This window comes from Muntiacus reevesi, chromosome 14 (genome assembly GCF_963930625.1).
Source record: "Muntiacus reevesi chromosome 14, mMunRee1.1, whole genome shotgun sequence".
Classification (NCBI taxonomy): domain Eukaryota; kingdom Metazoa; phylum Chordata; class Mammalia; order Artiodactyla; family Cervidae; genus Muntiacus; species Muntiacus reevesi.
Window position 1 is genome coordinate 15,167,822 of NC_089262.1, and position 20,296 is coordinate 15,188,117.

The 20,296-nt window shown below is 44.0% G+C and overlaps 1 protein-coding gene across 1 annotated transcript in view; it reads left to right on the plus strand.

The window, feature by feature from the left end:
* Positions 1-979: 979 nt before the first annotated feature.
* The window catches only part of BASP1 (brain abundant membrane attached signal protein 1), a 51,853-nt gene continuing 32,536 nt past the window's right edge, over positions 980-20,296 (plus strand). Inside the window, exon 1 of the mRNA XM_065905330.1 lies at positions 980-1,207. The gene's annotated coding sequence lies outside the window, so the exon portion shown is untranslated. The remainder of the gene's footprint in view (positions 1,208-20,296) is intronic.

Genomic DNA, 20,296 nt, shown 5'->3' on the forward strand with positions numbered 1-20,296 from the left:
GGACACCCCACACTCCGCTGTTGGCCATGGTTTTGACCTGAGCGTTTCTGAGCTTGCACTGTGCGGCTTGTCTCGGCTAACTCGCTCTTCCTGAGAACTGGTGCCTCCGTTAAAGCACAGACATCAAAAAACAAAACAAAAACAAAAACCCGACGGCTCCGTGCCTAGGGCTCTGGTCTTCCCTCCTTCTTCTCCCAAGTCCTGAGACCATCCTCGCAGGGGCGATGCCGCGAGCCTGGCCGCCTGGACCTCCGCGCCGCGCTGGTCCAAAGCCGCAGCCTGCCGGGGCGCAGCACACTCGGGGCACCCGGGCGCCGCCCAGACGCGCCTGCCCCGGGAGAACACTGTCCACCCTCGGGCGTCGGTCCTGATGGGCCGAAAGGAGCCACCAGGTCAACTCCCTCCCCGGACCTCACTGCCCGCCCGAGTATCAGAATTTCAGCCGGACGTCGCGAGCGTTCGGGTGGGATGCTGAGAAAGGCTAGCAAGGGGCAGGGGGCGTCAGGCACCGCCTCGAGGCGGCCCCTCAAGGTCTGAGCGAGAGCCCGAGCCCTTCTTACCCAACCGTTCCAAACAGAATAGACAGAGAGAAAGGGGGGCGCATTGGAGAGCGAGAGTGTGTGTGTGTGCCCCAAACATCGCCGGCGCTGCGGGGGGAGGGAGGCGACGGGGGTGGGGGGCCAGGGACTGGAGAGGAGTGGAGGGGAGGTGGGCTGGGAGTGGGCTAGGAAGGCAGGAGGGGCTCGGGGATGGAGGGAAGGGGAGGGGGCGAGGAGGGGAACCAGCCCTTTGAAGCAGAAGGGAGGCGGGGGTACCGGGGCAGGCGGGGCTGGGGGACCGAGGGGAGCGGACGGAAGGCGGGCGGGGCCCCCAGCGGGAGGGGAGGGGCGGGGCGAGCGGGGGGCGGGGCGCGCGGGGGCGGGGCGGGCGGCGCGCGGGGGGAGGGCGCAGGGCAGGAAGGGGAGGGGGAGCGCGCGCGCGAGAAATGCAGAGGCTGCGGCGGCGGCGGCGAGGGCAGTAGCGGCAGCGGCGAGGGCGGCGGCGGCAGCAGCGCGACAGCTCGCTCCTCTCTCCGGGCTCCCCGCCGTCGAGCCGGGGAGAGAGCCTCCCGCCTAGCGGCCAGGCACCCGGCCGGACGACGCCCAGCGACCCGGGCCCCTCCGCGGCACCGCGATCACCTCGGGGCGGCCACAGGCACCCAGACCCGGTAAGGAGGCGCGCCCCGGTGGCCCCCGCAGCCGCCGCGGACCCGGGGTGCCGGCCACCCCGGGGGCCTCCGTTTCCTTCTCCCCCCACCGCCACCCCCACTCTTTCCCCCTCTGCACCCGCCCCACCCCCCCGAGGCCCTTTGTTCTCTCGGCGCCGCGGCCCGGGATGGGGGGTGTGGGGAGGGGGAGTGGTGCGGGGCCCCCGACTAGACGGCGCTGGTCGTGGGGGGTGATCCCTCGGGGAGGGCTCCGTCGCGTCGCGGGGAACTGGGGAGATGGGGGGCGGCCCCCCGAGGTGGATGGCTGCAGCCACTCGCAGGGTGGGGAGGCTGGGGGGGGGGTGGGGGGCTGGTGAGCTTGCTAAGCGGAGTTGGTGGTGGGTAGCGGGAGGAAAGCTGCTAATGCAGCAGGAGGTTGCCGAACGTGAAGCCCTTGCGGTGCACTGAGTCCCGAGGAGACGGGTTTGTGAGTCTTGTGGGAGAGGCTGTCACCCGCGCGGTCACCGCCTGGAAGGCGGCGCTGGGTGCGGGGGTCGCAGTGGCAGGAGACGAAGGGCGGGGGTGGGGTGGGGCGGGAGTGTAAGGGGGAGAAGGGATGCGGGGGGACGTGGTGTGATCAGAAGGAAGGAGGTGCCTTTTTGGTTCAGCAAATGGGTTTCCTTGGCCGCTGGGACTCCTGAATCTTGGCTTGGGGTGGCCGAGGAATGCGAGGTTCACACGACAGCGTGCCTCCCGAAGCACCACTGAGCCGATCAGAGCCCCAGCCCCGGACCGGGCCGAGCTGCCTTGCCATTAACCTGTGGGCTGCATCTGAACGTTTCCTTGTCTCCGGCACTCAGTGAGAATGCGCTGGGCGCCTCCCCTGGCGGCCCTGGCCCGGAGGGTGTGAGCTTGAACCTGACAGCCCGCGGCCCTTGCCGCCTAGCCCGGCCGGGGGCGAAGGTTTGCGGTTTAGTAGGTTTTGCCTAAAGCGCTAACACTGAAACCCGACGCCTGGCCCCTGTTCCCCCTTCTTCGCCCAATCGCCTCCTCCCCGCTTCCCCAAAGAATAAAAATTGCAGAATCCTTGGATCCGAGCGCACACACAATGCGTGGCTACAAACCGCATTCTTTTCATGAATATTCATCGAACGCTTGGCCGGGCTCCTTATCTGCTTCCTCAAGAGACATTTCCGCCTTGAAACGAACTCCGTGAACAGTCTTTGCCTGTGTAATTTTCACCCTGCTTAAAATAACGCAGCGCACACGGGTACATTTTTTAGTACCTGGAACAGGATTGACAACCACGCCTCGGTCTGCCGCGAGGCCACTAGCATATCTGCGGCAGGTTAAAATCAAACGCTGGCATAGAGGTGGTCTTCCTGCACTAGGGGTGTGGATCAGCCTCGCAGGGATTACAACCTGGGCTCACAGACCTCAGTACTGCGGGCAAAATGAATGAATCCGGACTGTAATTACCTATTCCTTTGTCTTGGCCTCGCGCATGCGCCGGAGAGCAGGGTGTGGAGGGCCCGGGCCGACCCATCTGATCCCTCCATCACCCACCCACCCACTCCCCTCCCTAGCCCAGGAACAAAGGCGTTTGCCCTAAATGTTGCGTGAAACCCTTGGGTACAGATGACATTTCCCCCCCACCCCGTGCGTATATTTCTTCTCCCAGGCAATCTCATCTTTTGCCTTCTTAGCTGTTTCAATTGATGAAAAATATTAGCCTTGATGCTGAGGGCAAACTGGGGTTTAATGTTTTTGTAACAGAACACTGCTCTTTTCCTTTCTCGTGCGGTTCATTGTTCTTTTCCCTGTAACATATCGCACTGCAGTGATGGTGGCCCTATTAATTTGCATCAGTTAACCATTTGTCTGAAAGATTTTTGCTGCTGGCCATTTGATGAAGGGACATTGGTCTCGAAAATGACAGTAGGTCTTGCCCCTGGTGTCACTACTGGGGAAAAATTAAGACATTTGGCATTTATTCGAACAAGAGGGCCTACAAAACCCAGAGCTGAGAAAATGATTACTTTGTCAGGATCCTAACGCTGTTTTCTTTTGATTCCTACCTCATTGTTTCATTAGGAAAATCCAAGAAGAACTCCATGGAGATGGAAACCACTGGTAGGGGAGGAAGAAGGCAGATGGGGCTGCTGGGGTGAAGATGGTCTATTAAGTTCTTAATTTTTCTTTTCCATGTATATCGATATGATGTCGCCATATACATATATATGGACATACACACACACATTTGATGGTTGATGACTGATTTTCTTCCCAGTGATGCAGACTATGACCTCTTTTTGGGCCAGTTTGTTCTACCAACTAAAAAGAGACTTAACTGTTGTGTATAAAAAGGAGCTAAATAATTATATTTTTGCCGTGGTACATTACACTTGAAAGAATTTTATGCTTTAGTATTCTCAGTACACCCTGGTAAAACAACCCGTGGCAGGAAAATGGAAATTATCTCTTTTGTTCCTGTTAATAAAACTTGATATTGATCAAGTTGAATGTATCAGGACCTTTATTTGATATGGAGGGTAGCCGCCTGCTACCCACTGTCCTCCATAGTATTGGGTGGATTTTTTAGGGTTTAGAGGGCTAGAGGTAGGGATTTTTTTCTTTAGGTTATGTTTTTGAGGAACGGATGAGTCGGAGAATAGATCATATGCAATAACAAATATATACCAATATGCCCCCAATTCGATGAGTCTCAGGTTTTTGAGCAAGACAGTTTTTAAATTGAATTATAAATGATCGGTCACCTTATTCTTTTACCCGGCTAGCTTTTTGGCAAGCTTTAGCAGGTGGAGAAAGGGAGCTGAGCCTTTTGACAAAATACGCCAACAATGACCGTGTTATCAGTGGCGCCAGTGGCCTATCTCGCCTTAACTGATGCACTTGCTCTCATTATGCAGGCAGAAGAGAACCTTTTCTCCCCATAGACCACCCTAATTTGAACATTAATTTGAATGGAAGAGTCCTAAAGGGCTCTGGCTCCTTATCTTTGGAGGCATCCCTTGCAGTCTTCTTGGATTTAATAGAACAAACCATATTATAATCTAAGGTGTGACGTATTCTGTCTATTTTTTCATATTAAGGACAATTTCAAACCATTTTCATTCCATGGTCAAGATAAGGGGAGTATGAAAAACTTAGGAGATTTGGTCACTGTTAAAATTTTAATACTGATATGAAACAAAATAGTTGGTACAGAATATCATTTTATGGTGCTTCATGTTGGTCTTTGGAAAATAATCAGTTTTCTGTTTTTCTCACTATGTATATAGAAGGGAGAGCCTAGCTAGTCTACTAAGATGCTCATTTCCAATTTTTACCAGTGTACCCCTGAAATAAATGGGTTGCATTGAGCATCTTAAATTAGCGTGTTCATTTAGGGCCTTAAACATTCACATGAAAGCATTTTAAAAGCTGTAATAAACAAATGCTTATACTAAACAAAAGATTTATAAAGTTGCTCTGCCTTATTTTTGTTATTGTTTTTAAAATTTTGTTTCGAAAATATTTAAAAAGAGGCCTGCTCACTATTGTTCGTCAAAAGCAATTGATTTCCTTTGGTGTCTGATTCTGTTGAAAGAGATGTTCTGAATTGCTTAGGTCTTTATCTTTCTAATATGTAGTTTTAACGTACTACTTTGTGTCCTCTATCAGAAGATTAACATCCTGATGATTATTTTAGTTGGTAAACTGGAAGCCAGGTACTGTGGAGGTAAAACTGAGCTTGTATATGAGTTGAAGTTCTGGAGGTGGGTGGGGGGGATGGGAGCGGAATCTGTTGTTTTATCAAGTTTTCCTAACTCGTTGAATCTTTTCCATTTATTCTGACTCTTAAGACTTTGGGTAATACAATGCAATGGGAACTTTACTTTGCAGCTTAAGTCTGGTGGATTAGTATCAGGAAATAAGCCAGGCTGTGAATAGCCAGAATGTTTTTTAGAGAGAAAATATTCTTAATGGGGGGTTTTTCCTAGGGTGTAGTCGAAAGGAGAGTCAATTTGAAAAATCTCTAGGCACTTGGCTGGGCCACTTTGACCAAATTGCTTCAAACTGCTCTGAATTTCATTTTATCCAATTGTAAAATTGAAGTAATAATTCTTAATTTTAGGCTATAAAAAAGATCACACATGTCTGAAAAGGGTGTAAGTACAGTGGTTGGCTCTTCGGGGCCCCTGGACCTCTCAGTCTGCATTTTCAACACAGTCATCGGTGTGATTGACATCAGTAACTGATTTCTATATATTGAGCTGTGTTTTTGTTCCATGCTGATTAAGACCTGAGGGTTTCAGTATATTCAGTGAGAAATAGGATATTTCAAACCTCATGGAGATACATATTTGAAACTCTGAGACACCATATGGGAGTTTGCTCCCATGTGGGATGAATGACGCCAGAATGGCCACCCTCACTGAATTTCCCACGGCTGCCTACGTAACTCAAGACATGGCATTTCAATTCTTTTGAGAAAATACAGGGGTGGTCTTAAAACCACAGAAGTTCCCAGCCTGCCAAAAGCTTTTGTTAAATACCATCCCCTCCCCTGCTATCAAGACAGACATCTAGGTAAGTGTTATGTAAGAAGAAAATGTCCAGTAAACCTTATCAGAAGTAAATGATAATCATATAGATCTTGAAGTGAAGTGAAGTGGCTCAGTTGTGTCCGACCCTTTGTGACCCCGTGGACTGTAGCCTGCCAGGCTCCTCTGTCCATGGGATTCTCCAGGCAAGAATACTGGAGGGGGTTGCCATTTCCTTCTCCAGGGGATCTTTCTGACCCAGGGATCCAACCCGGGTCTCCCGCATTGCAGGCAGACGCTTTAACCTCTGAGCCATACCAGTGGATAGTTAAATTGTAATTTTGAAAAGACACCAGCCTAGGAAGCAAAGTGATTAAATGGCATTCTCTTCTTTGCTCTGGAACTCAGAAATGGGATGACGTGGATGCAGAATCTCATAGTATATTTTTCTTCTTCTGCACCCTAAGGGTTTAAGGGTTTAAGTAACATTAAAAATCAGGCTTTCCAAAGGCAGTAGATGTTTTTGAACAAAAACAGGGAAAGCAGAGTTTTTTTGACTAGCCAAGGACGTCAGATAGGGGAGGTTGTAACTGAGCATGCCTCGAAGTCTAGGAATAAATTCCTGAAAGTTTTAGAGTCTTTGAAATGGAAGCCATCTGCAGGCACCACAGGGACCCAGGTCATAAGGACACATTTCAAGATTATATAAGAAAATGGTGTTCAGCAGGGAAGGCCAAGTAGTTCCACATTTCCCTCTTATCACTTAAGACACTTTCTAAACTTGTTTTTGAACTGATCATTTTGGATGACTTAAGAATTTCATTTCAGCCATTTACTAGCTGTGTGACATTTGTCGAATTGCTTGGCTTCTCTGTGCTTCAATTCTCATCTGTAAAATGAAGGTTACAATACAGAATTTCTGTAAAGATTAAGTAACCAAACAGGAGAATGCCTCACACATACTGTGTACCTTTATAATGCACATTTCACTGTGAAGTGGTGAGAGGACCAGCTTGCCTTATTTCATCCTCTGTATTTTTATTTCAAAGGTTATTATTGCAAGAAGGTCTGGTGGGGGTACCTTGGACAGGAGTTGGTAGAACATAGAAATCTGGTTTAGAAAACCCTCCAAATGCAGCTCTGATACCATGTAGTTGTTGCCAAGACACTTGTACCAGTTTTAAAAGTCCAGAGTGAGTCGACTCATACGAGCCCAGCCCCCGTATTGATGAGTATCACAATGGAAAACAATACTGTGGAAGTCCTTGGAACTTAAAGGCCCTGGTGACTCAGACGGTAAAAGAGTCTGCCTGGAATGCAGAAGACCCAGGTTGATCCCTGGGTCAGGAAGATCCCCTGAAGAGAGATAAGGCAACCCACTCCATTGGAGATCTTCAGAGAAAGGCTCTCTGTTTTGATCTGGACTCCACTGGATGACCTGGGGTGTAGACACAATTCATTCATAACCTGAAAAGACTTGGCTTTGTGGTGTCCTGAATCAAGGTACATTCATTAGCATCTGAAAGGAGTGTCTTAGTCATTAGTACAAAGATTGGTAAAAACCAATTTAGATATTTAAAATCCTGAGGACACAGTTCCACATCCCCACCACCCACACCGGGAGTAAAACCAAAGCTTGTCTTATTCAGGGACGTGAAGGTATTGTTACCTGTTGACAAAATCTCTGGAAATAATTATCCCCCTGGCAACCTTAATCACTGACAAAAAAACAAAAAAGGAAGTTCTTTGGCCTTTCAGGTATTTGAGATGGTTCATCCTGGAATTTGAGTTTTCAGGCATTTAATTCAGGGTTCTGCCTAAGTGATTCATCTTTGGCCTTTTGGACAGTGGGCTTTGCTGTTGAGTGAAGGTAAAATCATTTTCATTTTGGTTAAATTATTTTTCTAATAGTTTCTTTAAACAGGATTTTGAATTTTATGGAATCAGGAGGGAAATTAATTTGTCAGGTATCCACTGTGGGAAAGTGGTTTTGGGTATGGTAGAAATTTCCTCCATCAAAGGTTTTTCTTTTTCTCGTTATAAATCTGGAGAAGTTAAGGGATGAAATCGGACCTCTATTGACTATTATGTGTCTTATGCTCTAACTGAAATTTATCCCCTCAAACAAATTGTAAGAGGCATTTTACCTATGAATAAGTGAAAAAAAAAATAGAGGGTTAAATAACGTGCATAAGATCCTAGGGCTAACAGAAATTAATAGAATTTGGATCCATGTCTAATAGTCCTATTCTGCTGGCCAATGCTACTTTTTCCCATAAGCCTTGGCTATTTTTTTATCTCATGTAATGTGGACACTTGGGATAAAATGGTTAATATATTATAACACATTAACCTTTTCAATATTCATTTAGAGAGAGTTGTGCTAGCTTCTTCTCTGAAAAATTATCTTAGAAGAGATACACTGTCTAATAAATATTTAATCGATAAATACATTTAGTGGCCTCTAGATTAGAAATGCTTCCTGTTGTGTGAATATGGGCTGGTGTCTTTAAGTCATCTCTTTTTCTGGGATGACGATGATAAAGGCCGCTTTTGAGGACTATAGAGAAATGACCTCGTGGCACTTCACAGGTGGAAATAATCACTCAAATACCTTACCTGTAATTCTACTTTTGAAATACTAATCAGAGACACTAGTCAGCCCTCTTTCAGCTCTGTAGTTGCCTGATTAGAAATAAACCAAGTCCTAAATTCATGACCCCATTTTCACTCTGCCTCCATGCAGGATTCATTTACACAAAGTCGGTGGCTGGATTTAAATACTCTCCTAATTATCAATGCAACCTCAGTCTTTTGTAAATTCTTGTGTCATCCTAACAGAAGAATTGTAAGCTCATCACTAAAATACTTCTTTTGGAACTCAGAGGACCTTAGAAATGTTAGTGACTTAGTCACGGTCCCATGAGCTGGTTAGTGGCCAAGTGGAAACCCAGGTTATTTCCCACTAAAGCTCCATTCCTACCAACCCTCCTTTCAGTCTAATTGAGTCAAACTCTTACTGTCTTCAACTTAAGAAAAAAACTCCTTCCTTTCTTTGACTCTGATACCAGTTTTGGGGTTTTTTTTTTTTAAAGTCTTTATTGAATTTGTTAACAGTATTACTTCTGTTTTTTTATGTTTTGGGTTTTTGACCCTCAAGGGATCTTAGTTCCCCAACCAGGGATGGAACCCACACCTTGTGCATTGGAAGGGGGAGTCTAAACCACTGGACCACCAGGGAAGTCCCTGATAACAGTTTTTGAAAATCCGGTCCTGATCCAGTGTTCTCTCCATCAGAGAACCAGTTCTGCCTTCTCAGTAACACCAGTTGTGCTTAATGCCTGCTGCTGCTTTTTCTACATGCCATCTTCTCCGCTTTCTTCTTATTATAGGCGTGTGGTTTCCTTCAGAGGCTGAAGAATTTATGGCATGCGCTAAAATAATTTCGCCCAGAAGACTAAATTTTTGTGTCGTATCTTTGTTTCTCTCCTAAAATAAACAAATGTTGCAGGGTTTGGAGCCTGCAGATGGAGGGTAGGAGTTTGAAAAGAAAGCCAGTTGGTTTTAGACTAATTTGGGGGCTGTGGAGTGAGCAGAGCAGTGAAGCATTGAGCCCTAGAAATGCTCCAGAATCTCTTGGAAGATCCATTTTGCACAGTATTGTAGAGATGGACATGAGTTTTTCTGTCCATTCCTAGAGTTATCTGGGCTTCCCAGGTGGTGCTAATGGTACTGAACCTGCCTGCCAATGCAAGATACATAGAAGACAGTGGGTTTGATCTCCGGGTCAGGAAGATTCCCTGGAGGAGGGCGTGACAACCCAGCCCAGTATTCTTACTTGGAGAATCCCATGGACAGAGGAGCCTGGTGGGCTACAGTCAATAGGGTTGCAAAGAGTCGGACACAGCGGCTTAGCACACACAGACAGTCTGGTTTACTGGCTCAAGAGCTGCATGAAACATAAGGTTTGATCTTTTTTCTTTAGAATGATCAGAATGATCATTTGTGGTATTTGGGATGGTTTATAGGATTTAAAAGGGCAGTAACTTTCTGAAGTAGTCATTAAAATATGAAACCGAAGTACTTAAGTTGTTAAAACAGTTGATAAAGCTTAATATTCAGATGTTTGAAATGAATTTTAGCAATGTAAACTGTGTGCATTTGTATTTGGAGAAGCTATGATAAGTTTATTTTTAGATAAGAGAGTTCAAATTCATATTTAAAACAATCTATTTAGACATTTCAGTAAGTAGAGAATGAGTCTTAGATAAATTTATATTTTTTCCCCAGGGAACCCTGAATAAAAAAGTGACTTTGCAATTTTGATAATGCTTTTAAATTATTATAGTTTTGCAGGTTCAGAAATGGACATATTTCTTAAATAAAGCCAAATTAAAACCTTTTTTTTTTTTTTAAGTTTTTGAAGCAAAGGATATCAGAGAACAGCTTCTCCTGGTTAAGCTTTCTAAATTATGAATATCCTAGATTGCTTGGCCAACTAATTTTGAAAAGACCCACATCATTTACCTGATGGTGGCCAGTCAAAACACCATTGCCAATAGACTAATATAATAGCCAAGTTAAACAGTAACAGGATCTACTTGGGGAAATAGTATATCAAAAGAGAAAGCAATAACAAGCATACAATGCCTCTGAGGACATCCAGATTTCCTTGGAATCACTGGATCTTCCCACAGTCCTGTTTTAAGCCTCTCTGAGCTTGTCTTGGAAACTATAGGGCTGTAGAATATTTGCTGACTCTGACCTTTATGAATATTCTCAGCTGTTTCAACATGGGATAAGAGCATCTGAGTTTGCATTAGGCATGTTTAAGACTATTGGGAAAAAGGAAAATCTAGAGAAATCAGTGACTTGCAGATGGAGAGATTTGAGATGGCTTTCCTCCCTTATCCTGTATTCCATCCAGAAGGTAGGGTGAGATTATATGACCACGTGGGTATTCACTAAAGATTGATTAAATGAGGTGTTCTGGAATCTAATTCGCATGACTCATTTTCCTAAGGAAGAAAAAAAGAGTTTCGATTAACAATTAATGGTGACAATAGCTCTTACAGAGTCTTGTGATCGCCCAGCCTCAGTGAATACAATTGACCAGAGGTTATTACAGTGCTAGAGTTTCTCAGTAACCCTGGTCATCTTTTGTTGAGACTTCAAGCTTTGAATTCCCAGGGCTCACCCAGCTGGACTTCAGAAACCTGGTTGCAGAATTTCTCCTGTGTGGTTTTCAGACAAATAGTAACAAGTGTTTGTAGCAATGGTCTCCCACAGGTTGTTAACACAAGGTTGATGGTTTCCTCCATATGTGTTTCTACATGTGACTCACATCTGAGTATCACTCTTCTCCATTACCTAACCCAGTGGTCGACTAAGGAAAAATCTCATTGAAAGTTTCATTGGTATAAGAGACAGAACCAATAGCTCACTCCACTTAACCTCCACCCTTTCTGTTCTAACTGGCTTTGCTTCTACATTCCAGAGAGCTTAGCTTTCATTTCATTTATACTAAAGTCTCCTGGGTGGGTGGGTACGAGGTCCTCCTAGGAGAACTCTACTGGCTACAATGCAGAGAAACAACTGCATGATGGGGTTATGACACATATTTTCACTAAGGTAAGAGTTGTAGTTCTAAATGGGGAAGGAGTTTTGTAATGTTTCTCAGCTATGATGTTTAATTGACTACTGAAGTCTGAAGGTCACCAAGCTTCTCATGTCTCTGCCTCACCCAACCATGTTAATTGGTCCTTTCCTGCCTGAAAAGTATCACATGGTTTTACTTTAACGTTGTCAGTAGTAATACATTCTATGACCGTATCCTTATTTCCAGCAACAAATATTACCATGTCAAGGGGAGACATGGTGGTTAGAGGGATCAGTTGGCAAACTAGGGTTTGTCCCCAGTTAAATTAGGATTTGTCCACACGCTGCCACCTTTAACTTGCCTTCTTTATGACCAAGAGTGACCACTTGCATATGTCTTTCCTGTTAGTGATCCCCTTTGCTAGGCATACTACTTAAGGAGTGTTCTTTGTCATATCTGTAATGAGATAGCCAAGGATCCCAGATAAATGGTAAAGAAGTCCAGAATGATGTAATACTGCAAAAAATGTTACTGCTGTTATAAGTGGAATGAAGAAAAGCTCAACCCAATAGAGTTGAGCATGATTTCTGTTGGAAGAGGGTGTCATCTGGGGCAGATAATATCTAAAAACCAACCCCCTCAATTTCCTAAACCCTTAGGGTATTTAGATAGCATCATATAATAAAATTACTGTTAGCAGCACACAGCATGGTGAACCAGCAAGCCCTGACATGTTAGCAATTGTTTGCATAGTTTACCTGGCAGAGAAGATATAACTGCTAGAACAAATGTTTTAGATCGCTAACGTGCTCCGTAGTTAGTGTGAGGTGTAAGTTGGCTGCAGAAGAACGTCCATTGAATTCTGATTCTGATAACACATTTGACTACTACCCTAACTAAACCATCCCGTCTTGAGAGAGGGAGAGGCCTTTGGGAGAAATAGCATTTCTTATTAAATACTGAGGTTTGTGAAAATCCTTCTGAAAAGAAGGAAATGGCTATGCTTGAGGGAAGTTTCCACGGGGTATTTTTGCAGCTGTGTTTTCTGGATGGAGAGAGGGGAACACCGTTCCTTTCTGTTCCTGAGAGTGTCTGGATTCCCCTTGTGTGGGCGGGATTCTGGTAAGTACAATACAGGAAGCAAAACTGCATTGTTCTAGATCAGGTTTTGGTGAGCTCGTTTCGAAGCCCCAGCCCCCTCTTTCTAGTGTTTTCCAGGGAGAAAAGGAGACTGGAGGGGGAGAGGAGGCAGGGCAGGGGAGGAGCGCTGGAGATCCTCGTTTGTGATAGGAGTCGCAGAGGCAGGACCCTTTGTTCCTGGGTTCCTCTGCTAGGGCCGCCGTGACAGAATGCCCCGGACTGGAGGCTCCAGTGCCAAAGTCGAGGTGTGGACCAGTTCAGTTTCCTCCTGAGATGTCTCTCCCTGTCTTGCGGATGGCTGCCTTCTTGCTATGTCCTCGTAGGGTCTTCTGTCTGAGCGTGCACCGCTGGTGTCTCTCTCTCTCTCTCTGTCCCAATCTCTTTGTATAAGGACACACCAGTTCTCTTGGATTTAGGCCCACCTCCATGGCCTCATTTTCACCTAATTTACCTCTTAAGTTTTGAGGTACAGAAAGTTAGAACTTTAGCATATGAATGAGAGCAGGGCACAGCTCATAACATTTCACATCAGGAAAGGTGGTTTAGAGTGAGGAATAGCCAAAGCCCCGTGCAAAGTGCCCCGTTCCCTGCCCTCACGATGTAGGAGGTGGGGAGAATCAGCTACCCTGGAGCCTCTGGTTTTGTCGTTGTTCAGTCACTAAGTCCGACTCTTTGTGACCTCAGGGACTACAGCACACCAGGCTTCCCTGTGCTTCACCATCTCCCGGAGTTTGCTCAAACTCATGTCCTTTGAGTCGGTGATGCCATCCAACCATCTCATCCTCTGTCATCCCCTTCTCCCGCCTTCAGTTTTTCCCAGCATCAGGGTCTTTTCCAGAGAGTCTGCTCTTCGCGTTAGGTGGCCAAAGTATTGGAGCTTCAGCATCAGTCCTTCCTTCCAATGCCTGTGGTTTAACCCTTGCAAATCCATGTGAGGCAAGCCTGAGTAGTGTTCTCTTTTGACAACATGAGATGCAGAGAAGTTAATTTCCCTGAGACTCACATCACTAGGAAAGGTAGAACCTATGTGGAATTCAAAGCCTGCTTCTATGGCTCCCTCGGGCTGGGGATGGCAAAGGGTGTATGCAGGTACTGTTCTCTCTGTTGTACTCAGGATAGATGTGGGATGAGGCCTCAGAATCCTTCTTGACACAGTGCTCTAGGCAGTTGCCACCAATCAGTAGGCATTAATATGTGGTGAAGCCTGTTTTCATTCCAGAACTACATGATCATGCTTTTCCTCTGCATTAAGCCTTTTCCATTGGTTATCCATATTTCTAAATATAGCAAGTAAATAAAGAAAGCGAGAAGGATTTACATAGCCCAGGTCTTGTAAAGGACACCTATTCTTGGGTAAATTAAAATAGAGGTATTCTGGGAGGGATAAAAAGAAAAAAGACAACTACCAGTAGTGGCATTGATCAAGAGACCTTCTTAATGTAGCTGGAAGGGTTGACCAGATGTGTAAGCTAGTTTAAAATCCTATACCAGCATCCATGCTTGTTGGTAGGGATTCAGGATACAGAAGAATCTTACTGTGGGCAAGTTTTATTGGATGGAAGCTTGAAGACATTAGAAGATACAGGTTTTAACAGAAAGCAAATGTGGAAAGAATGGTTGGACTTTTGATAGGTTTCTATACAGTGGGACAGTGAGGATAGGAAAGTGCGTGTCAGGGATATATGAAGTTTTTCATAACCAAAAAAACAAGGCTTATGAATTCTAGGGCCTTTCCAAGAAGTAGCGATACTGAAGGGACTCTTTGAGGGGGCATTCTCAACAAATGTGGATGTGACTGTATCTTCACGTAACACTTTGGCAGCTCTTTTTCAAAAAGCACTTTACGACTTTTGAAAGTGCCCTCTCAAGTGATTCAGTCATTGCCTTTCTGTTTCAAGCTGCGGGTCACGTCATGTTGTGTTTAACTATAGCAATAAAAATATTACCTCACTAAGCCACAGTCTAATTGAATATAGTAATTCAATTTGAGAAAACTAGATGAACCACCGGCCCTAAACTAATTGAAAGTTGGTACTGTTTAATATCTTTTATAGGAATAATTTTCTTCATAAAACCTGCAATGTGAGTTACTGTACAATTTTTTTTAAACTCTTTAATTTATGCGATATCTGTTTTTGAGCCCATGTCTGTAGTCTTCTGTCGGTGCTTAGCTTCTGGTCAGTAGCACCTTCTTCCATTCGTTCCAGAAAACGGGATCTTCCTGCAAACAAAGGTCTGGCATCTATCTCCCTGGTCATTGCTCCTCATCCATTCCTCTCTACACTAGGTTGTGACTCTAGTTGAAGTTTTTACGCCTTTCCTCGATTACTGTGGTCATACTCTGCTAAAGGCAAGCATGGCATTCCTATGCTGAACATTTTTCTATCATGACTTTTTGTTACACTGAGAACAAAATTACCAAAATCCTTTCCCGATCTGTAAGTTCCCTCCTCTTCACCTTCTGTTTTCCTCTTCATCCTCCTCTCATGCCCACTCTCACCCATGCGTCCTGCCTGTCAGTTCTTCCAGATGCTCCAAGCTCTTTCCCATCGTTCTTCTGCCTGGAATACTCTTTGTTCCATTGTCCCAAGTACTCCTCAACCTAGAATTGCCACTTTCTCAGACGTTCCTTTCCTGGCTGTCCCCATACCTCTGCGAGTACTTGGCATTTTTGGCTCTTAATTGATCAAAACATGATGTGATGATTTAATGTCTCCATTTCTCTGGATGGAAAGACCCAGGAGGCAGGGATGCGTCAGTTTTGTTGATCCGTGACAGAGCTGTCCAGCAGTTCTGGGACTTACGTCCATATTCGCTTCATATTTGCTCGGGGTCAAGGTTGCCCACAGGACCATGTATTTCGTGGAGGGCACACAGCCTCTGAAAGTCACCTTTGGCGGCTGAGCTAACTTCCATGTCCTGACATGCAATTTCACCTCATCAGTTGTGCTTACTGTGAAGATGAATACCTGATGAACTTCAATTAGTGTAATTATTCTGTTTCCAAGCACTAACCTTAGTGGTAATTGTTCTGCAGGCTTGTGACATTATGGAGTAATTAGTACTAATGGCGCATGCATCCAGGCTTCCTCCTAAGGTAGGGTGTCAAAGAATGAAATCGTGTTGTTATTTGGGAAACGAGCAGTATTACCCTGTGAGGTCTTTACAGACAGAAACAGCACGTGAATGTCGGGGCAGATTGTAGCTGTACTTCTCATGAATTCTTTCAAGAGGTTGAATGTCACGGGTCTGTCATGAATCAGTCGTATTAAGCATCTTAACCATTGAATTTTTATAACAGTCTTTGTGAGGTCAGGAGTATTAGGCCCCCAGATGAGCATAATGATTTTAACACTAGTAGATTATAAACCTAATGAAGTAAATATGAATTTAATGGGCAGAGGAGCCTGGCAGGCTACAGTCCACGGGGTTGCAAAGAATCAGATGTGACTGAGCACACAGTTCTGATTTTATGCTGTGACCACTTACTCTAAATGGTGAGTTTCTCCAGACCAAGGCTTTGTTTCTTTCATCTTTGGATGTCAGTTTCTAGCACAAAACCTATGGTCCTGTAAGAACTGAAGGCATGAGGTCATGTTTTATGACCATGTGACATCATGCTATGCAGATGAAGGCATATTTCAGAACGTTGACCTTTGCTGTACTTTCACATCCAGGAACCAGCTTGTAACAGACTTTCAGCAAATATCACAGTGTTTCCTTTGGGTTGGTTGGGGTGAACACAATTTAGACATTTGTGATTTACTCCTCACCCCATCCCTACCATTTACCTATACTCTCTGATGGTCAGTATTCAGCTTTCATTGTCTCATCCCTGAGTGTCTTTAGCTTCAGCGTGAACCAAGATTCTTAGAGGTAAGTACTTTCTTCTCAGCCCTGAGATCTCTCACAGGACAGTATCTGGTGCCCTAAACCTGATTCTTAATGCTAGAATTCTTACTAAATAAAAAAGTTTGTACTTTGTGACAATCATAGGAAGTTGATTTCTAAAATAACCTGTAGTTATGAAATAATAATGCAAGGTTCCAGTTTAAAGCAAGTCTAATCTGGCAATACGACTTATTCCAAAACGTTTCTAGATATTGATATTTTATTTGCAGCATTTATTTTAATTGTCTACTTTTTAAAACATATTCAATGTTGAATAGTTGAAATGATTTCTGGCCAGCTATCGGGCTGTCGGCCATCTACATGATTAATACCATAAACACGTGCTACTTTTACTAGTAAATCAATACTTTGTCTTAAAATGGTCTCATTTTAAGATGAAATGGGGCGCGTTCTACAAGATGGCTGTAGACTTGCATGGTCTCATTTTAAATGAGTTCAGTTTGTGAATTAGCCAGTGACATTCTCTGCAGCTGTGGCTCCTTTATCTCCCCCTTCCTTACTGATGTCCCTCCCCGCTAACACACAGGATGGCACTTCTGTATGGATTGAAGGAAACTGGCTATCAGAAGGGAGAGCTCAGCCTGGGATCATCGACTCTGTAGGGTCACATGAGTTGGATTTAAATTGACTAGTAGAATGAAAAGGGCAGTGATGGCTCTTTGCAGTTAATTTTCGATCTTATGTGCTGTTGAGTATCCCTAACTCACCATACTGACAGCTGGCTTCTCACATACCAGACTTCTTGTTTTGAAGCCTTGAGGTTGTAGATTATGTACTTGGAATATGTAATTAGCTGGAATGACATGGTATTGATGGTTGAGCAGCGGTTTATGACACAAATGAGTAACTGGATGACTGATAGACCTTGGATGTGTATTTCCAAGCAATTTACTAAGCAATATTTTCCTTGCTTTATTTAAAAAAGAAAAAAGTCATCTTAATGTGGCTTGCTAGGGTAAAGATGTCATTTTGGTTTTGAAGTTAAGGACTATAAACAGAAAACTTGCTGTGGATGCAGTGAGGAAGCCCAAGGCATGGTTGGCTTAGATATTCAGGTCCCACCATCCCCCAGCTCCAGGAAGCATTCTGTGTGGGCCTCCTGCTGTTGTGGATACCTACGTCATTCCCCTTCAGTTTTTTGTGAAGACAATTCTATCTCTGTTCTATAAATGCATTATTGGGTTGGATGCACATGATGTACACTCACACATTTGAAGATGTAAGCTTAAAAATTTATTTTATATAGTTAAAAGGTACAGGTATTGCTTGGTGATGAATTCAGTCTTTATTTTAATATCAGTGGTTTTCTAAAAAACAAAATAAAAAAGGCAGTGGTTTTGGTAAGCATATTTTTAAGACTAAGCTTTTTAAAAGCAGTTCAAATGAGCAGCCGACGTGGGAGTTTACTACTCTGTTAAATGCAGTGTAGGAAAATACAAACCACATTAAAATCTTGTAGAGTTAATGTTTGTTTACTGAGTGAGCTGAGAGACGCAAAGACCTGTTAACCTTGTTTTTAAGGAGTTTACAGTTGATGGAGGCAAACAGGTACACCAGTAATTACAGTGAGACAAAAGTGTTAGTCTGTATCCACATAGAGAGATTAGAGAATTATTGAATTAGCAGCATGGATCAATCATTACCTCTGTCCTCTCTCTGTTCTGCTGTTGGTAGATTCATCTCTTCCACTTGACTCAGCCATCCATGTGGGATATTCTGAGTTCAGTAGGCTATTTTTTAAAGAGTTTTATGTAACTATCACTTTTGAGAATATAGAACCCAGCATTGGTTTCATCTAATTCCAAGGTGTTAATCACTCGGTAGAGGAGTAATTTACATATCTTACATTTTCATTAAGAACATAGTACTTTGGGGTTATAAACTAGGAAAAAGCCTTCAAGCCTAGTTAGTTCTCGGAACACATACGAATACGCTTTAGGTCCCAAGCAGAGCAGCCTCTTCAGTACCTGAGGGACCTACTGGGGAAGGGTTCCCAGCTGGTGCCCCCTGACCACTTTAAGATAGCTGCTCAGCCTGAGAAATAAGAGGGAAGAATTTCCCTTGCTCTTTCTTCGAAAGTCTCAGAAAAGCTTCATGGTTTGTAGGATCCTTCAAATCTTTATTCTCGGGAAGTTGCTCCCTGAATCAGGAATGAATGATGCTTGTCCTTTGTTCTAGAGAGAGATGGAATCTCTAGGAACACAGTGGGAGGGGTGAGGAAATGACTCTGACCTGGGACTGAGGAGTATCTCTGTACAAAGTTCATTTTGATAAAAGGTGGTTTGGAAAATCTTAATTCTAGAGTTTCTTGGATTGGGCAAGTTTGCAGTGCTAAAGTTAATAACAGATCATTTTCCCATTAATATTCCATGTTTTGTCATGGGGCTTATATTTCCTTATGTGTCTAATCCTTTGTGCTCTAAAGTGTAAAAAGAAATCTCAATGACTTCATGGCAAATTTAGTAACCAATCTCATATTGTTCCTCTAACCTTCACCTTCTCGTTTGATTTGTACTACCTGTCGTCTGTACCAGCTGACTGACAAATGATTATTTTTCAACCCCGCAGGGAAACTCACTGGACATAGAAACCGTGTCCACTGACTGCTGTTCTTGCTACAACTTAGGCAACAGTTGTCTCAGAAATATTGTTCAACATAAATGAATATATTAGTCTTAGAGACTATCTACCTTGAGGGAGAAATGCAAGAATGATTATTTTTTACATTTTAAAAATTTGTGATACATTTGTGAGTCCCTTGGGCAAGTCATTCAGAGAACTAATTTCCTGGCTGATAGATGGGAATTACAGTATTCATGCTTTGTTGATAGTCTCTTAAATAGTTAAATGGCTATGGGATATATCCTGAGACCATATTCTAAGAGTTTAGTTTTCATGTCATTGTTATTTATATCATCTTTGTAGACTCTAATATCTAGACATTGAGTAAGTCAAATGTACTGAGTAAAGCACACTTCTAATTAAATCCATCTTAAAAAATTCTTAACAGAAAGCCTTCATGTAAATATATCGATCTTCATATCAAACAAGCCACTGTGTAAATCCTGAAATTGTCAAGAGCTGGAATTTTTCTGTATACCTTTTAAAGTTTGTTAGTGGAATTTTCCAGCTCATCTTGCAGTAAACAACCGCAAATTCTTTCTGGAGGTGTTGTAAGTAAGACTGATAAGGCTTTCTGAGAAGGAAGCAAAGAACCCTCTTTGAGCGCATCAGGAATGCATTTCTGAATTAAAGCACAGATTAAAGATCTGTTTTTAATGTTACTGACTTGGATGCTTTTCATTCTGAAGAAGGAAAACTGCCTAAATCTGGGGTTGGGGTTGAAGGCATTACCATGTAGCCCTCTAGAGACAGGTTTTTAAATGAGGCTTCTGTAACCTGGCCAGAGCAGAAGGAGAAGAGGGTGGCAGAGGATGAGATGGTTAGGTAGCCTCACCAGCTCGGTGGACATGAATCTGAGCAAACTCTGGGAGATGGTGAAGGACAGGGAAGCCTGATGTGCTGCCATTCATGAGGCTGCAAAGAGTCAGACACGTCTGAACAATGACAGTAACCTGTGTCCCCAAACCAGTACAAACGTGTGTGTGAAGAGGCTGTTTCATGTTACAAATGCTTATTTGGAGTCTTGGCTTTCCCCAGTTCTCAGTCACATTCTCTTGCATGGCTCTGAGCAGTTTTGAGACACTTCCCCTAACACTTTATTAGCTGTGTGACTTGGAATATGTTTGTGAATTATACTTATTCTATTGTCTAGGTGCCTTTCTTTTTTTCCCCCTCTGTTTCAACCGCTTTCTCTTTTCAGAACAGCACTGCACCTTCTATTCCTTAAACTCATTCCAGATTTATTTGGTTCTCCTCAGCATCTTAGTTTCATCCAGGAAAAGTGGTCAC